Raw genomic sequence first — 17,840 nt, 5'->3', positions numbered from 1 at the left:
CAACCAGCACAGAATCCGGCGCCCCAACTGGGACTAGAACTCAGAGTACCAGTGCCACAGGCAGAGGATTAGCCTAGTGAGCCACAGTGCCGGCTCTAAGGATGGATTTATTTTAAAAAGTAGCTCTTCCCCATGTAGTCCATCAAAACTGGTATTAGGAACAATTCATTTTGTGGAATGGACAGTTAAGGGGAGCTGAGAATGGTCCAGATAGAACATCAACATCTGGGAATGCAGGTGTGCCAGGCCAGTGGGGGTGGTGATGGGGGGGTGGGATCAGCGGGCAGCACTGGCCTCGCGTCCCGGGCACCGAGTGTACACGCAGAGCGGGGCAGCTTCTGCTTGCTAACAAACCAGCAACGCCGAGACGTGTTTTTCCTCGCTGGTCTTGAACACAACCGGTGTAAATTTGGTAAACTGGGAATTTCGGTACATGTTGACTGTGTTTGACAAGAAAAAAAAAAGTGAGATGGATTTGTTCCCAAAAAAGAAGGAAAAGTTGCAGTGCAAAACGGGGTGATGACAGCTTTACATAAAGCTCTGTAGGACACTGTTGTTGTTTTCCTTGTTTCCTGTGAAAACTGCGGACTGCTCAGTAATGGACAAGCACTAACGGCAGGATTTAATGAGCTGCTCTGAGAGGTTTGATCTAACTTCCGCTGCAAATCTCAATCTTACTCCAAAAAAAAAAAAAAAAAATGCGACTGCACATCTATCAAGCGTCTGTTGCCCGGAATCAAAGCCCTGTTCAGTACGATGCTGTGGCTTCCACACCAAGCCCTTGATTCGTTCCTCTTTAGAACACATTTTCTGATTCAGTAACCAGCACCATGCAAGCTTAAATACTTCACTTACCATAATACTACAGGGAGTATACTTGCCGTCTCGTGGAGGCACTGCTGAGATACACAGCAGCTGAGGGCAGTAAAAGTTAGCTCACCTGGGGAGACACCAGTTCCTTCGTGTTGGCTACTTCTGCCTTCTGACTGCTGGATGACCAGAGAGCTCCTGTGTTTCCATTTGCCTCCTTGGTTGTCGGGTTGGTGTCTGAATAGTTGACTAGCATTTGCAGGTTTCCAGTCATTGTCCTGACACGTGCTTGTAAAGACATTGACCAATGCATTGGGGAGGATGAATGCCGTATCTTAATGCAGGCTGCACGAGGACAGAGGTTGACAAAGACAGTGTGGTTCCCTGTCGGGAAAATTGAGGGCACCGATAGGTTTGCCAGGAGATAGGTCCACGTGCTTGGGTCCCTACCACCCACCTGGGAGACCCAGTTGAGGCTCCTGGCTCCTGGCTCTTGGCTTCAGCCTGGCCCACTCCGTCATTGCAACCAACTGGGGAGTGAGTCAGCGGATGGAAGACCTCCGTGTGTGTGTGTGTGTGTGTGCGTGCGCGCACACCTCATTCCACCACCTCATAGAGTTGTCACCTCACTGGGTCATTTCACACATGTCCTTTAAAACTGAGTGAGTGCCAAGAGATTTGGTCATAAGTCACCGTGATTTTCTGGAAAACCGTGCTGGTATTTATGTCCTGTCTGCATAATAACCACTATCGGGGCTACTCTATGCTGCCATCATGATTTAATGGGGCAGTTACCACTGCTAATGCCCAGTGTCCCTCATCGTTTGGTTTGGGTTGGGTTGGGTTGGGTTGTGCATCCTTTAGGGTCAGCAAGTGTGTGTCAGAAATGCTGGCAGTCAGACACAAGTGCGGGCTCTGGGCTTGCTAACTGCTACCCTGCAGCTTGAGCGGGGCCTCTTGGCATTGGCAGGGTTGGATCTGGTGGCAGCTGTGTTTGTGGAGCGTGTGCTGGATTCCTGGGGCCGCAGTGGCGCGTTCTACACACTGGGCAGCTGGAGTCAGCAGGATCTGTTCCTAACGCACCCTGGAGGCTACAAGTCCCATCAGGGTGCTGGCAAGGGCCGTGATCTCTCTGAAGGCATGGTTCTTGGGGCATCTGTCCCCTGCCTTTTCTTGGTGTCCATGCTGGTGCATTCCTGGGCATTCCTTGGCTTGGAAGAGCCTCACTCCAGGCTCTGCCTGGTCAGCACAAAGCCCTCCCTGTGTCTCTTCACAGCCTTTTCTCTTTGTGTTTTCTCTCTGCGCATTCCGGCGGTGGTCACATGGAATCAGGGCGCCTCCCCACCCTAGTATGCCCTCGTCTTGATTATATCTGCAATGACTTTATTTCCAAATGAGGTCAGCCTCTGAGACACCAGGGATTAGCACTGCCACACATATTTTTTCTTTTTTGATTGTGGGAGGGCACCATTGATCAGAAAAGACAAAGCACCTGGAGTTCTCAGCTGCTTCCTAGCTGTTCCTTGGGCAGTTAAGTTCATGATTTCATTCATTCATTGATTTGAAAGGCAAAGTTAGGGAGAGATCAAAAGGTCTTCCATCTGCTGGTTCACTCCCCAGATGGCCACAACAGCTGGGGCTGGGCCAATCAGGAGCCAGGAGCTTCTTCCCGGTCTCCAGTGTGGGTGCAGGGGCCCAAATACTTAAGCCACCTTGTGCTGCTTTCCCAGGCATATTAGCAGGGAGCAGGGTCGGAAGTGGAGCAGCTTGAAGTGGCACCTGTGTGGGATGCCAGCACTGCAGGTGGCAGCTTTACCTGCTATGCCGCAGCGTTTGCCCCAGTGCATGGTCACTGAAAGCTTCAGATTGCTGTTGCGATACTTGGTATGTGTGCATTGGTTCCCTGCTTTTCCAAGGACTGGAGGCGGATTGAGCAAAAGCATGTACCATGTACTTTTGGTTAAAAAGAAAGAGACCACCATTGTGGGTCAGTTGATGAAGTGTCTTTTTTTTTTTTTTTATGTTTATTTGACAGATAGAGTTACACAGTGAGAGAAAGGTCTTCCTTCTGTTGGTTCACCCCCCAAAATGGCTTCTACAGCTGGAGCTATGCCGATCTGAAGCCAGGAGCCAGGTGCTTCCTCCTGGTCTCCCATGCGGGTGCAGGGCCCAAGCACTTGGGCCATCCTTCACTGCCCTCCCGGGCCACAGCAGAGAGCTGGACTGGAAGAGGAACAACCGGGAAAGAACCCGGTGCCCAAATGGGATGCCGGCACTGCAGGCGGAGGATTAACTTAGTGAGCCACGGCGCTGGGCCCCTAAAGTGCCAATTTGATTCTGGCATCACATATGGGAGTGCCAGTTCAATTCCTGGCTGCTCTACTTCTCATCCAACTCCCTAAGACATCTGAGAGACAGGGCTGATGGCCCAAGTCCATGGGCCTCTGCCACCCATGTGGGAGACCAGGATGGAGTTCTGCCTGGGTCCTGTCTTGGGCCTGACACACATGGACACACAATTAGGTGCTGTGGCCATTTGGAGAGTAAACTAGCAGAAAATTCTCTCCCCTTCTCCCCCTCTTCCCCTCCTCTGTTGCTCTGCCTTTCAAATCTATCAATTTTTTAAAATAAAAAAGAATAAGGAGACATAAATGGAGCTAGAAAAGATGAACATAAATTAAGATAAGCAGGAAAGAAAACCAGGAGCAGGCCAGGAAGGGAGAGTGCTTTGCCTAATGAAGGATATGGAAGTGAGAATAAAGTTTCCCTCCTTACTGCTGAGCTGGACGTGGGAAGCTTCCCCCTTCTCTTTCTCCTTGTGGCAAGAACAATCTTACCTTTTACTCAGGATAAAAATTAACTAAGGGGGTGATTTTGCTAAGTTGCTTGGCACTGTGCACTAAATGATAGTAGTTATTCATATAACTTTATTAATTAAAAAAAATGGTAGGGCCAGTGCTGTTCTACAGTGGGTTAAAGCCCCAGCCTGCAGTGCAGCACATCCCGTAGGGGTGCCGGTTTGAGTCCTAGCTGCTCCAACTCCAATCCCGCTCCCTGCTAAGGTGCCTGGGAAAGCCGCAGAGGATGGCTCAAGTGCTAGTGCCACTGCCACCCACATGGGAGACCCTGATGAAGCTGCTGGCTTCGGCTTAGCCCAGTCTGCTCATTATGGGCATTGGGGAGTGAACCAGCAGATGAAATACTTCCCTCTTTCTCTCCCCCTCTCTAACTCTGCCCTTCAAATAAAATAATCTTTAAAAATTGTATTAAGAGTTTTAATGTGCAAATGTTGAAACTTTCATCTGAGCTCCCAGAAGCCAAACCGAAAGGATTATTTGATTAAATAAGGAATCACATTCAGATAAGAAAGGGCTCATTGATTGGAAGAAGCCAACCTTCTGTGTTTATAAATTCCCAGAGATACTTTGCATATGAAACTTCTCTAGAGCATTCTGAATTAATAGTGAAAATCTTCTTAACAAATGCAAAATTAAACTCTTTAAAATTTTAATTAATTTGCTTATTTATTTCAGAGAGGGTGAGTGGGAAAGAGAACACTCTCATCCACTGGTTACTTCCCAATTGTCCGCCACAATTCAGAGCCCAGTGTCCCATGTGTGTCACAGGGACCCAACACCTGAGCCATCGCTGCTCCCTCCCAGAGTTGGCCTGAATGGGAAGCTGGGGTTGGGAGCAGAGCTGGGTCTGCAACCCAGGCCTCTGACAGGTGACACTGAGGAAATGCCCTCACTCCCTCACTGTGACTTTATTTTTTATTTTTTTCACTGTTGAATAGTTTCAATGCTTTGTTCTTAAGTTCTCTGGAGAAATTGACAGACCATGATGTGAAACACCAATCACAGAGGATCCCAGTGATTTTTCTAGAAAACCTGTGCTCGGCAGAAGGAATAAGTGGCTTTCATTCCTCCATGGACATCACTTCTGTCATCCCCTTTTTTGATAAGGATTCAGGGCAGAATTTGAGATGAGAGATGAAGTTACATAATGAAGTCACATTGAACCTGTGACATTATTCTTCAATGTGTGCCATTTATGTCACTCAATTAAGAGTCGAGTGCCTATTGTAAATATCTCCTCCATGTCAGGACTTGATAGTAAATGAAAATAGGTAAGAATTTGTCTTTTTGGAGCTTCCTTTGTAGTGGAAGGAGGCAAAGAACAAAGAACTACTTGCCAGACCAGCAGGTGCGTGCATATGCTGTCTACCACGATGGTGCAGAAGAGACCAGGTGGTTCTTACAGATGGAGTGGCCTTCCCTACCTTGCATTCTGCGTCCGTGGGTTCCACCATCCACAGATGAAAATATTGTTAAAAATTGCGTCTATACTGAAATCCACAGAGTATATTTTCTTGTCATTATTCCTGAAGCAATGTGTATGACAGCTTGTCCATAGCATTTATTAGGTAGAGGCAATCTAGTGATATTAATACATACAGGAAGATTTTGTGAGTTCTATGCAAATATTACACCATTTTGTATAGGAGACTCAAACACCTGTGGGTGGTGCTGTTTACGAGAGTCCTGGAGCAAACCCTGTTGGATACCGAGGGACACCTCTGTACCGACTCAGTGCCCAGTCAGTCTCAGAACAGCTGCACGGAGATTCTCCAGATACGAGCCCTGCACCCAGTTGAGACACTGGAGGCTTAGAGTAGGCAGATGGCATTCTGTCTCCAGGCTGTAGTCAGGTTGTGTGAGTCCAGTTTCCTACACAGTGTTTCTCTGAACTCCTGAGCTTACTCACTGTCTACCACGCTAGGATACACAGGCTGGGTGATGCACTGACCTCCAGGCAAGGCATATCAAGTGCCCTTCACTGTTGCCATGGGGATGAGTTCAAGGGAAAAGTCACAGTAAAAGGCACCTCTTAGGTCACTCACCACGTGCACGCTGCTTCCAGAAGCCCATTCTGCTGGGTGACCCACGTCCAGCCTCAGGACCTGTAGCCCTGCTGCCCTCCACCCCTTCTCTTCTGCTCCCACAGCCCCGCCAGGCCAAAGCTCCAAAGCTCCTTAAAATCTCATGATAATCTTCTCCATTTCATTAAAAATCAGAATTGGTGATTTGTTTTATTCAGAACATGCCACAAAATAATATGTAGGAAATGGCTGCTCTGATGATTCGGTAAGTTCTTGTGTATATTGAGAATGTTGAGAAAATACCCTTTCACTCTCACGGACAAGCTGACATTTTTAGCATAACAGGTTAGGAAGCTAACCCCAATTACTCCCAGCTGTATACATTCCTGCAGCTCGAACGTGGGATATGAATAGTCCCTTAAGGAATTTTGAAATGTCTTCATGCTTTTGTTTTTAAAAAAATTTAAAGGTTTTAGATAAATGATGGTGACAGTACTGAACTTGACTTGAGCCTTGTATTCCCAGAAAATAGCAACAATATAGAGATTCCTTGGTCCTTTTTTTTTTTTTTTTCCTGGAAATTGCTCTAACTTTTGTGCTCTGAGAGTTTATAAACTGAAGTGGAGCAGGTTTCCCTTGTATATTCTGAGAAAAGACCCAGCTCTACCTTTTTGTAATTGCCACATTTTATTTATTTAACTTTAAAAAGTTTTTAAAGATTTTATTTATTTGAGAGGTAGAGTTACAGTGAGAGGAAGAGACAGTAAGAAAGGTCTTCCATCTGCTGGTTCACTCCCCAGATGGCCGCAATGGCCAGAGCTGGGCCAATCCAGAGTCAGGAGCCAGGAGCTTCTTCGGGCCTCCCACTCAGGGGTAGGGTCCCAAGACTTGGGCCATCCTCTACTGCTTTCCCAGGCCATAGCAGAGAGCTGGATTGGAAGTGGAGTATCCGGGACTTGAACTGGTGCCCATATGGGATGTCGGTGCTGCAGGCAGAAGCTTGGCCTACTATGCCACAGGGCAAGTCCCCTCCCCTGTTTTAAATACCCGATTTTTCTCCTTTTTCTTTGGAGTGCTTGTCATTTATGAACATTCTTCTTGTTCAATTAGTACATTAAGAGTCACTGCCGTAATCTTCTTGTGTATTATCTCTTTGAGAGCAGCTATCATTACTTTGACAATCAACACAAACTTTTGACCATACAATTTCTATGACACAGAAGTAGACAATATATTTATTAAAGGTTTATTTATTTGTTTGAAAGGCAGAGTTAAGAGAGAGGTCTTCCATCCACTAGTTCATTCCCCAGATGGCCATAACGACTGGAGCTGTGCCAATCAAAAGCCAGGAGCCAGGAGCTTTTTCCAGGTCTCCTACATGAGTATGGGGTCCAAGGAAATGGGCCATCTTCTACAGATTTCCCAGGCCGTAGCAGAGAGCTGGATCGGAAATGGAGCAGCTGGGACTCGAACAAGCACCTATATAGGATGCCAGCACTGCAGGTGGTAGCTTTACTGCTATACCACAGTGCCAGCTTAATAGAGAGTATTTTAACCAACTGTTTCTGTAGTAGTATTATCTAATAAAGACAAAAGGAATACACATCCCTTTAATGTTTTTATATTTATTGGCTTGGTGAGAGCAGTAGACACGTGTTTTAGACTTAGAGTGCTCAGAAATGAGAAAAAGATGGTTTGCAGTCTGACATATACCTAGTTTGATAAGAAATGTGCTTTTGACTAGTGGTTAAATTATATTATGTTTTTAACTATTGTGAAAGCCTTTAAGTTTCAGAAATTTGGTTTAGTTTTTGTAAGATAAAACTTGTGATGTGGAGAGTTCTTTGGTCTCTCGAGGGAAGGGAATCAATCTAAGCCTGTATCCTTGCATGAGTATTTTACCAAACTCTGCTTAGGTGAAGTTAAAGAGCCAGGCAGTCGTCATCCTTAATAGCAGCGTTTGTTTTCCACTGAACAGAAGAGTAAGTTTTTCATTGCTGCTTGCAAATGCACATTTCCGAAGTTGAAATATAAGGTTGAGCAGTGTGGGAAAAAAATGAAAAGGATTCTACCCAATCTTACTATTAGAGTATTATGAAAATTGTCATTTATAGATATGGATCATTTATTCTGAGACAGATTACCGGCTTTTTGAGGACCAAAAACCTGTGCACTGAGACTCCTGCGGGGATTTTATTTTCAAGTATTCAGGTGGAACTGGAAGGTACATGTCCCTGATGGGTAGTTGAGGTTTGCCCCTTTCCTTGCCAGTGTCTGCTGCTTCTTCCAGAGCCCAGCGCGACCAGGATTTAGAGGACACCTTATTAACTGAGAATAATTCAAACAGCTTTTCTGTCTTCTCAGAAAGCAAGGATAGAGTACCCAGACAAATGACTAAAGTGAACAGAATTGGGAGAGATGCATGCACCTATTCTAGAAAATGAACTACTTTAAAAATCCCCAGAAGCATCTGTCTTTTTATGATTCGGTATAAACAAAGGGAGCTATGCTGAAATATAGTTGGGCTGATGTTTTGATGGATTTACCAGGCCATTCCCAACTGTTCACTAAAGCAAAACAAAGGGCGTTGTGCCTGCCAACCAGCCAGCGCTGGGTGAAGCTGCCTCTACACCCGAGATGAGACCTGTTTCTTTAAGGATGCTTCTTCGTACCACCGTATCCTTGAGTTTATGCTCCGTGTTTGCTTTGGATCACAGTATTCACTGATTAATTACCACGACAGAGAGGCAGCGTGATTCTTAATGCCAATTAGCCATCCAAAAGGGGGACACTTTCTTCAAATAAGGAGAACTGTGCAGAGCAGGAGGTTAGAAGGAGCTTTTGTTATTTAATACAAGGTGCATGTTTTTCTGACTCTGTTTTAGTTATCCTCCTTGGCTGTAAAGGAAAAAAAAAATGGAAGAGTTTTCTCAGATCTTAGCTGTTGCATTGTCCTGATATATTATGTAGCAGTGTGGTGTTGAAATGCCATGGTTCCTGAAATGTGAAATACTGAGAATTAGCCTGGCATCTGCTGTGTGCAAGAGTGTATGTGGTACAGGCACTCAGAGGTGGGACACACTGCACCCTTTGTCTACAACCCCTGGGAGGCTTACAGTGCACCCTCTTTTATAAAAGGCTCTCATAAGACTCACAGGAATCATACTTAACATTTACTTAATTATGATCATATGGGTTTGCATAATTCCACACTAACATATTCAACTATTCCAAGTAACTAGATGCAGATGGTCCCCGACTTAGTACTGTCTTGCAGTTTTTCAATGATGCAAAAGCAATAGATGTTGAGTAGAAATTGGGCACTGAATACCCGCGTTTGCAATAAGGGGTCACAGTGCTGAGCCACTGCAGCTCCCAGGGAGCCCCATGGCCAAGCAGGTGAAGAGCTGACACGCTGCAGGGCGCTGTGCTGCTCCGTTAGGATGCTGCAGAGGTCGTGTATTGAATACACTTTCGACTCAGAACATTTTGCACTTAGAGTGGCTCTCAGAAGGCTAACTGCACGGTAAGATGAGGAGCATCTGTACACTCATATTATCTAGCAGGGTGGACCTTATCGTAAACACATGCGGGGCAGAAAGCAAGCTCCCAGCAGTCATACAGAGAAGCCTTTGTTACTCGTGTGTTTGTAGTAACGCAAACGATCTCGGGGCATGAAAGCAATGCTGTAGGGACTTCTCCGTCTTCCCTGCACACCCATGCTTACTTGTCTTCCTGGGCACCATTGTAGAAACCAGTGTGGAAGGACAAGTGGGAGCAGTGAGATGATCACAGGTTGTGTCTCCTCAAAAGGGGGCGTTGACCAAGTCGCTGACGATTGACACGTGACCTGGAGTCCTGCCCTTTAGTTGTTAGATGTTTAATCATTTTGTTTACAAGGGTCACTTCATGGGTCACGTATTCTTTAGAATCAGATTACCTGTCTTTGAGTGTTTCTCAAGTGAATTGAGAGCCACCCTGTACATTTTAATCAATAGACTCAACTTCTAAGACAGTTCTATGAGGACAGTACTTGTCCTGTCACTGGTGCTTCTGAGCTGAGATTCAGTACATTGTTGAAGTTCAGTAACTGTTAGAGATTGAAATTCCAGTTGCTTCACTACTCAAGTCAACATTTCTTTCATTCGTTTCCATCCTTCTATCTTAGCATAATTGAAAGTAGACCCAAGAGTCGCTCTACGTGCCCCTGTATCTAGTCTGTCAGAGGTCAGGTGGCCCAAGGTTTATGTGTGGTTGCACATGGCCCTGCATCCTTCTCATTTTTTTTTTTAGAAATAATCATTGGCATCTTTATGAAAGTCAATGTGATGTCTGCTGGGTTTGGCCACAACCAGGTGAGCAAGGAACATTTCTTGAGGAATTTATTCACCCCTATCATGTTCTGTTCATTCATTAAATTGACTCATTGTTTGTATGCCTTCAAATTTGTGGCAGTATTGACTGATGCAGACCCTTTGAAGGTGGCTGTGATACTGACAATCCTGTTCTTCCTTCCTCACAGTGAGAAGTGGCCGGTCAGCCAAGAAAGTCTAAATAAGCTGAAGTTCTTGGCCATCATCTGAAAGCAGACAGCAGCCATGATCAGTGGCTTTGCTGGCTCTGCCTCTGCCAGAGAGATGCTGCTTTCTCTTCCTCGGTATTATGAACATTCTCTACTCCTACCGTTGATGCGTGCAGAGGGAGAATTTTTACAGTTTTTCGGAGAAGAGCCTGTTGTTGGCTTTTCTAGAGGTGGCTTTTCCTCCTCGCATTTCTCAGGAACAGCTGAGTTTTAGTCTTTTGTGAAGGAAGGGTTGGATGTAGCCACGACCCCAGTGCTGTCTCACACAGTTCATTTTGATGGCTTGAAGTTTTGAAAATCAAAGATGCCCAATTTTCTTGATCCAGCTAGCATATCACAAAGAGAGTCCTGGACGCTGAATTGCCAGTCCCTCCGTGGAAGATCACCAGGGCAGCATGAGAAAATACCCTACAAAGCACTCAAAGACCTGGGAAGCATTTGGTCTTAGATAAAGATACAAACCAAAGGCTTATTTCTGCAAGTGAGTGGTAGAGCAAAACCTCTGTGGGATAACTGGTTGACCAAGCATAAAATGGTGAACAACAACAAATTTCATCCCAGTGAAAAGATTTGAGAAGGCAGGAGGGAGTAAGATGCTGTTTTGTTCTTGAGTTTCACAACATACAAGGCTGCTTCAAAATGTTCATGGCGAATTATACTTTTATTTTGGTCCAAAAAGTTTGAAATTAATATGTAGGTTTTGGCTTTTGTTATAAAAGGTCACTTATTTGCAAGGCAAAGGAGAGAGAGAGGGAGTTATTTTGCACCTGCTGGTTCCTTCCCCAAGTGTCTGCAACATCCAGGACTGGGCCAGGCTGAAGCCAGGGTGTAGGACGGCTAGGGCTCCTGTGTGTGTGGCAGGGAGCAAAGTGCTTCAGCTATCACTCAGCCTCCCAGTGTGTGCAGCAGCAGGAAGCTGTAGCAGAAGCATTGATCCCAAGCATTCCTATATGGGATTGCAGTGTTCCCAGTGATGGCTTAACCCATGGCATCACAGTGACCAGCCTAGTGTTGTTTTTAATAATAGATTTTTTTTTCTTTTTTTGATAGGCAGACTTAGACAGTGAGAGAGAGAGGCAGAGAGAAAGGTCTTCCTTTTTCTGTTGGTTCACCCCTCAAGTGGCCGCCACAGCTGGTGCACTCCGCCAATCTGAAGCCAGGAGCCAGGTGCTTCCTCCTGGTCTCCCATGCAGGTGCAGGGCCCAAGCACTTGCCTTCCCGGGCCACAGCAGAGAGCTGGACTGGAAGAGGAGCAACCAGGACAGAATCTGGTGCCCCAACCGGGACTAGAACCCAAGGGTGCCGGCGCTGCAGGTGGAGGATTAGCCAAGTGAGCTGCGGCGTCAGCCAATAATAGACTTTTAATGAACTTTTTGAAGATTGTTCATGTTAGCTCATGGCTCCTCAGTAGTCTTAATCTGTCTGGCTATACCGCACATGGGATCTGTACACTGGGGACAGGGAAGACAGGATGCTTGTGGGAATCCTCATTTCTGTGATATGTACCTGCGTCTTCTGATAATCCCCTCTCTCCATCCTGTGTGTGTTGACTCTGGCCCTCTGCATGGGCCCAGCAGGTGTAATTGGCCGTTTGGTTTTCGGCTATACTGATATCATCTGCTGTCACAGCACACTAGTTGTATTGTACAGAACACACCCAAGAACCTTCCACGTTCACTTCTCCTTGATCTGGAGTGTGAACTCTAACTTCTCCGGGAAGCTCCTCTGGATATATCCCCCTTGCGTTTTGTCTGTTTTTAAGAGTCATTTAGATGATACACAGTCACTGTCAATATTTGCTCTCTTTCTATGCCCTTCTTGTGTTTCTCCAGTAGCTGACTTTATTACTACCAAACACCTCATTTTTCAGTCTGGCTATACTTTCTTTGGTGTCATAAAATCAGAGCCAAGTTGTTTTTTTGCCAGAAACTTGGTAAGCACTTTTACTTTTAAATTGCACTGGCCTTCCTTTGGGTTTGACTTGTTGTCTTCTTTTTTTTTATTAATTTTTTACAGCAGTCATGCAGATTTATAGAAAAGCTGCCCAGAAGCTATGGATAATGATGTGTCTCTCTTCTTCCCCATCCATCCCCACCACCAGGTCACCTATGAGCATCCTGCTTCTGTGTGGCGCTTGTTACGATTGATAGACCCTATTGAGGCGACATTAACTGAAGTCCGCAGCTTACACGAGGGCTCATTTTTCTTTGCATTGCACAGTTTGGTTTTGGCGACTGCACGTTGTCATGTATCTACCATAGCAGTGTTACCCGGTGCCATTCTGCTGCCCCCTACACAAACCTGTGCCGCACCTGTTCACCCCACTGGGTGCTGAGCGCTCACTGGCATTTTTACTGTCTCCATAGGTTTTCCTTTTCTGGAATATAGTATTTGGAAATCACATCACATGGACCTCCACATGAGCTTCCTCCACTTGGAAATGTGTGCTTTGTTTCCTTCATGATATTTCATAGCTCCATAGTTCATCTCTCTTTTTATCACTGAAGAAGACTCCTGTTGTGGGTGTGCTGCCTTGTATTGTTAATTTTCTTGTATTTTGTCTGGGTGATTATCTTCTTTTAGGTTCCCTAATATGCGATCTTTAAGCTCTACTCTGATATTTCTTTTACATATTATTTTTTAATATGTTTTCCTCTGAATTTTAAGAGATGTCTTGACTTCCTTTATAACAAATTTTTTCAACTTACCATTTCTTCCTTTGTGGCTTTTAATCAGCAATAATACTTTCTCATTTGCATGAATTTCAGGATTCCACTAAGTTCAGTTTCTCCCAGGGCCTCCATTTCTCCAGGAACTTCTTCTCTCCTCCTCACGGACAGAAAGTCTTCCCAACTTGTCTCCCCTCCTGCCCTCCTATTTTTTGCCAAACTATTTACCACCAGATTTAGCAAACTGGCATTCTACAAATAAATTCGGATTCTTGTTTTCTTCCTCACAACTCCTCAGTTGTTTTGTTGTTATTCTTAGGGTAAGATTCACAATCTTCAGCATGGTTTTGGGGACTTCAGGTGAGCCAGTCTCTGTCTAGTCTCTCTCATTCTCTCTGTCTGGTCTCCTCATTCTCTCCCCTGGGCCTCCTGGCCTATTGATTGTTTCATCCTGGTATACATTGTTTCTTGTTTCCAGTACTTTGTTTGAGACCCCTTCCTTCACCAGCCTCATGCTGTGTCCAGATCTTGGCCGGACTAACCCCAATCGTGTTTTCCTTGTGTCGACCTGTCACTGGCTCAGGAAGTCATCCTGGATTCCACAAGTTCAGTTAGCAGCTTCCTTGTGGTACAGGTAACGTCCATGGCACTAAGAACACTGCTAATCAATCAATTCCTTAGATTTTATTTAGGTCCTTCAGTGGCAGAGAGAGATAGGCATAGGGAAAGGGAGAGAGGTCAGGAGGGAGGGAGAGGGAGCAAACTTTCACGTCTGCTGTCTTACTTACCAGATACCTGCCATGTCCTGGGCTTGCCTGGCTCCAAAGCCTGGAGCCAAGACCTCAGTCCAGCTCTGCAGAACCCAATCAAATCGAGCCGTTACTGCTGCCCCCTTGAGGCTGCACTGGGGGGAAGCTGCATCGTTGAGATGCTGAATCAAAGCTGAGTATTCAGTATGGAACAGGGTGTCTTAGTGGGCTGAACTCCGATCTTGCAGGTGGTGTTGAACAATTGTTTTTGGTGACTGGATGGCCCCATACATGCTGACTTTTTCAAGGGTGGGCAGTGTGTCTTTGTCACTCATACGGCTGTTCCTGTGGCTCAGCTCAGAGCCTGCAGTGTGGCAGCCAACACTAAATTCCTGTTGAGTAGATGATTTCAGATTCCTGAGTTATTTACCTTTTTTCTTTGTTGCATAAGGTTATTATGATTTCATAAATGCAATATCTGAAAATCTTGTTAAAACACAAATGAAACATTTGAAAGTGAATTTTTCTTCTTTGTACTCTTCTGCCTCAGAGGACATACTTGGTCTGATTTCTTGGAATGTATTATATTCGATTTTCAAAGAGGGCGATTTTTCCACCCCTATTTACCAGCAAGTATTAATCTCCTTGCTAAGGATGCATAAATTGGAATAGAAAGAAAGCTCCTTGGGGATTCGTGAGAACACCTATCTGAAATTACAGTGAATCTATTATTTCCTCTTCAACTTTCATTGGCATTGGAAATACTACGCAATTCCAGAGATAGGACAGTCTGAGAAAGAAGAAAATAAGAGCTCGAGTTGGGAGATTTGGCTCTGCAAGGGAGAGGCTCTACGAGATGGTTCCAAACCAGCAGGGGCTCTCTTTCGGGTCTGGTGCTGCTGCTCTCCTCAAAGGCAGTCCCTGCAGGGTCCCTTTTACCATCAAAGCAGGAAGCCTTGTGCTCAGTGTGACTCCAGCAAAGAGAGCCCACCTCCAGGCAGCCCTGAGCTAGAAATGGGTCCTCTGAATGTCCCACGGCTGTCCTGCCTCTCAGCCTGCTTTCTCCATTATGATTGGACAAGCTGCCACTCTTTCAGTCATTTTGGATGCAAACTACATAGGCACATGAGAGGCATATTTTTTTTTCTATAATCTCCTATTCCGTAGACTGGGATGAAATTCTTCAGTTTTTTATGACGTGTGTCCCACAATTCCTTGATCTGTGCATGCTTCTCTCTACCTTCACACAGGCTTCAGAGGGGGAGAAATGACTGTGCAAGCCCCTAGTGTTCACTTGTCCTTTGCCTCTCTCATATCCTTTAGCCTATGAGTGACTTCGTGCTTGTTGGTGGTCCTGATACGCAGGGGTTTGAATGCTCTCAGCTCTTAGAGGACATGAAAAGGGGTGGTTGAGTCCCAGGGGGAGCTGGGGGAACTAGGCCTTTTGCGAGACAGGCAGAAGTGAGGAAGGCCTAGGGCCAGTGTGCTAGAAACAGTCTGTGAGCTAAGCTTCTGAAGACCCTGAACCCTAGGTCGTGAGCTGTGTCCTGTGTCTTGCTCCCTTTCCTGTATTTCAAGAGAGGCAGACATGGGCTGGGCAGTGCTTCTCCCATGGTCTCCTCGCTGTGCCAGGGGGCTGGCCGGGTCATTGAGACTCCCCCTGTCTGTCAACACAAGTGGATTGGCTTCACATGTTGTGCACCCTCGTGAAAGCAAGGCAACTATTGGGGTTCACTCAGGCGTGGGGACAAGCACCTGCTATGAGCGCCAGAGAAAAGGGTGCAGTTGTAATTTTGGTTTCTTGCAGATGCAATCCACCTTACAGTTGACATTCTTAGGCAGAAAGTGGAGACATTGGCTGGTGCTGTGGCTCACTTGGCTAATCCTCCTCCTGCGGCGCCGGCATCCCCGGTTCTAGTCCCGGTTGGGGTGCCAGTTCTGGTCTCGGTTGCCCCTCTTCCAGTCCAGCTCTCTGCTGTGGCACAGGAGGGCAGTGGAGGATGCCCCAAGTGCTTGGGTACCTGCACCAGTATGGGAGACCGGGAGGAAGCACCTGGCTCCTGGCTTTGGATTGGCGTAGCACCGGCTGTAGTGGCCATTAGGGGAGTGAACCGATGGAAGGAAGACCTCTCTCTCTGTCTGTCTCTCACTGTCTATGACTCTACCTGTCAAATGAACAACAACAACAAAAAAGTAGAGACATTGATGAATGAGCCCAAGAGTTGTGGGTTCCCCCAAAGACACAATATATAGTAAGGTTATCTACTTAACTATTTCAAATATCGGCAATTTGGAGTACATTTTTTTTTTTAATTTGACAAGTAGAGTCATAGACAGTGAGAGAGAGAAAGAGAGAAAGGTCTTCCTTCTGTTGGTTCACTACCCAAATGGCCGCTATGGCCAGTGCTGCAATGAGGCCAGGTGCCTCCTCCTGGTCTCCCTTGCGGGTTCAGGGGCCCAAGCACTTGGGCCATCCTCCACTACCCTCCAGGGCCACAGCAGAGAGCTGGACTGGAAGAGGAGCAACCAGGACTAGAACCCGGCGCCCATATGGGATGCCAGAGCTGCAGGTGGAGGATTAGCCAAGTGAGCCACAGTGCTGGCCATGGAGTACATTTTATTCCCTTTTCTTCAGCTTGAATGTATAATTTCATTTAAGCTGTTTATAGTTTTAAGTAAGTCAAACAAATACTTCTTTGGGATTATCATCTCCACTAAAATTCATAATTATCCATAAGTAAATGGAGTGATTCATATTTCAGAGAAATCAGAGGAAATACTATTTTGCTTTTTAAACAAAGGATACTTTATCAAAATAAATTTTCATCTTGAGTATTCTTTTTTTTTGCTTCTTTGTGTATCACAAAATGCTAAATAGATTTTGGTTAAATACGACTTCATGAGAATCAATTTTGTGAAATATTTTACCAGAATGGAAGTACTCAATGTGGCACTAACAGTTGCATTTATTCAGCTGCTTAAGAGGAAGCAAGTGACAACTATTGAATAACACTTGAGCGCTTTCATGTGAGATCTGATTATTTAACACTTGGCAATGAGCTGATGAGATTTTGAAAGGACGTAAACACCCTATTTTTCTCTATTAGCAACTGGAGCTTCAATGGAGACGTGAAGAACAGTAATGAACCAAATGCTTTCTCTTCTTTTTATTTTGATCTTCTCTTGTGTCATAGACATTACACTGCCTGGGGACATGCACCGAAAGGCTACTTTGCTGCTCATTTCCAGTGGGAACATTCCTCTGTCTGTGAGCCTGCGGACTTGGAGAACTTCCACCAGGAGAGTATGATCCACTAATGCTTAGGCCATGTCCCTCTCCAGCCACCAGGATGGAGCTGTCCCTTTCTGCCAGGCGTTACTCTACTGTTTAGTCAACAAATACAACACTTAGAACGACTTGTGTATTAGACCCCATTTTCATCCTCGTTTTAGAGATGAGGGTGTTGAGACTTGAGGTATCAAGTGGTTTGGCAACGGCCGTTTAGCTGCTGACTTGTGCAATGGAAATGAAAATCCTGACAGTTCAGTTTCAAGATTGTAACACAGCATGGATGTTTCCATAGTACATACATCGTGAGATCGCTTAATGTACTAGCTATTTATAATATCTTGTTAAAAAGAACATTAGAGGATCACCCTTTGGGAATCCAGATAAACGTAAAATACTGCACTTGTCAGCGCTGCCAACCCTCCTTGGTCTGAGTTGTCCACTGGCAGAGAGAGACCAAGTCTGGTCTAAAGGAGCTGACCAGTAAAACAGTGTCTTCTGGAATCTGGTTTTATAAAAACGGATCAACCCAAAGAGGAAAACCTCACGATCTGTTAAGAACCAACGACAATGTCAGCCCAAAATTTCTAAGTTGAAGTTCTATAACTCAAGGTGATGGTGCGTAGGGGCAGGGCCTTTGGGGTGATTAGATTTAGATGAGTTTTGTTGTTGAGTGCAGAGGACCTCATGATGAGATTAGTGCCCTGATGAGACTGGAGCTGTCCTGTAAGGATGCCATGAGAAGGGGATCATCTGAAACGTGAAGTAACTTTCACTGAAAATCTGCACCCTGGTCTCAGACTTCTCATTTACAAGACACGAGTGCCTGGTATAAGCCACCCAGGTCTATGATACTTTG

General features: G+C 45.5%; 1 long non-coding RNA gene across 6 annotated transcripts in view; it reads left to right on the top strand.

Annotated features, from left to right (window-relative positions):
- The window catches only part of LOC149126005 (uncharacterized), a 170,714-nt gene that overhangs the window by 77,411 nt on the left and 75,463 nt on the right, over positions 1–17,840 (top strand). The window contains exons 3-4 of one of the 6 annotated variants that reach the window (XR_016235139.1): positions 9,986–10,047; positions 16,887–17,297. The exons of 2 other annotated variants lie outside the window; for them this stretch is intronic. This is a non-coding gene — a long non-coding RNA (uncharacterized LOC149126005). Of the gene's footprint in view, positions 1–9,985; positions 10,048–10,214; positions 10,790–16,886; positions 17,298–17,840 lie in introns of those variants that run through there. 3 more of the 6 variants (XR_016235136.1, XR_016235137.1, XR_016235134.1) reach the window with 3 other exon arrangements.

Source organism: Oryctolagus cuniculus, chromosome 6 (assembly GCF_051225735.1).
Source record: "Oryctolagus cuniculus isolate XC-2025 breed Fujian yellow rabbit chromosome 6, ASM5122573v1, whole genome shotgun sequence".
Lineage (NCBI taxonomy): Eukaryota > Metazoa > Chordata > Mammalia > Lagomorpha > Leporidae > Oryctolagus > Oryctolagus cuniculus.
Note: the sequence above shows the minus strand (reverse complement) of the source record. Positions and strands in the feature narration are given on the sequence as shown.